This window comes from Scyliorhinus canicula, unplaced genomic scaffold, assembly GCF_902713615.1.
Source record: "Scyliorhinus canicula unplaced genomic scaffold, sScyCan1.1, whole genome shotgun sequence".
Classification (NCBI taxonomy): domain Eukaryota; kingdom Metazoa; phylum Chordata; class Chondrichthyes; order Carcharhiniformes; family Scyliorhinidae; genus Scyliorhinus; species Scyliorhinus canicula.
In genome coordinates, this window is record NW_024055726.1 from 1,029,562 (window position 1) to 1,031,276 (window position 1,715).

Sequence of the window (1,715 nt, forward strand, 5' to 3'; positions counted from 1 at the left end):
GGAGGGAGGGCGTAGTTTAAATAGCAAACAAATACGTCATTCGGCAAGACGCAAAACTAATAACCCGAGAATTAATGTATTGAGATATTCCAAAGTGTTATTGATATCTAGGAATCATATTATATTATTAAATATTTACCTTCTACTGGAGGAATCAGCAGTAATTGGAAGCAATGAAAGTGAACTTAATTTGAGATGAAATAAAGCTTGATGAAGAGCAGTAATTAGAAATTGGTGAAGGAAATTACAAACGGACAGTAAGTTTAATGTTCCAGTGAAAAAAGCTGAGCTTTGGAGGACATAATGTAGTTCGGTCGAACGGCTCATTTAGTTTCCAGAAAACTAAATGATACGGTAGCATGGTGGTTAGCATCAATGCTTCACAGCTCCAGGGTCCCAGGTTCGATTCCCGGCTGGGTCACTGTCTGTGTGGAGTCTGCACGTCCTCCCCGTGTATGCGTGGGCTTCCTCCGGGTGCTCCGGTTTCCTCCCACAGTCCAAAGATGTGCGGGTTAGGTGGTTTGGCCATGCTAAATTGCCCGTAGTGTAAGGTTAATGGGCGGGGGATTGTTGGGTTACGGGTATACGGGTTACGTGGGTTTAAGTAGGGTGATCATTGCTCGGCACAACATCGAGGGCCGAAGGGCCTGTTCTGTGCTGTACTGTTCTATGTTCTAAAGAAAACTGTCCACTTTTCTTTTCATGGCGTTCGGAGGTTTGAGTCATTGTCCTCCCCCTGGTTGTTACCAGTGACGTTCTGTTCGTCTCGAGGTGCGTGCCATGGATGCTGCACTCGATCGTTCTCTAAATATTAGAGGACGGAATTTTTTTTTTCCCGGTAGTTCTCATTTTTCACTGAATGTGAATGATTAACAATTTGGTTCCAGGTGTACAAATTAGGCTCCACTCCTTGCCTTTCCTCAGCAATCCTACATTGGTGTTTTGGAAATCCGCCGATCCTTGTTTATGAAGCTTTCTCGGTAATTCTGGGTGATAGTGTTTGAAATCTCCCGAATCTCCTTCCCTACCAGTTTGAGCGGGTCTGTGTGGCAGTATCGGCGTTTTCCCCAACCATTGATTCTGGTCTAGCGATTCTAAGTAACTAATACCTTTCTGATATCTACTTGTTGACTATTTCTAAATAATTGAGATTTGTCCAGGATGAAGACATCAATCGTTAGTTAACAATGATGCCTGAACATGGGGTGCGGAGAGAACTAATTCTGATTTCAGCAAATAAAAAGCTCAGCACAATCATATCATCCATAAACCAGAATTAATCAAGAAGAGTTATGGCAACAAAAGATACAATAGAACGAGATTAAATATAAGATGTGATTTATGTACAAAATATATTCTAATTGTAAAATGGACGAATTGTTTGATTTTAAAGACAACAATCAGTTCCAATATCGAAATTTAGGGGATTCTCCAAATATCCAAATGTGTGAGCGCAGCACGGCAGCGCATTGGTCAGACCTGCAGCCTCACGGCGCCGAGGTCCCAGGTTCGATCACGGCTCTGGATTAGTGTCCGAGTGGTATTAGCACATTGTCCCGCCGTTTGCGTGGGTTTCGCCCTCAAAACGCAAATATGAGCAGGGGAGGTGAATTGTCCACACGACATTGCCCCTTAATTGGAAAAAAATGAAGTGCGCTCTCTAAATTAAAAAAAAATGTCCAAATGTGTTCCAGTATCGAAGGTCATCATTGTAT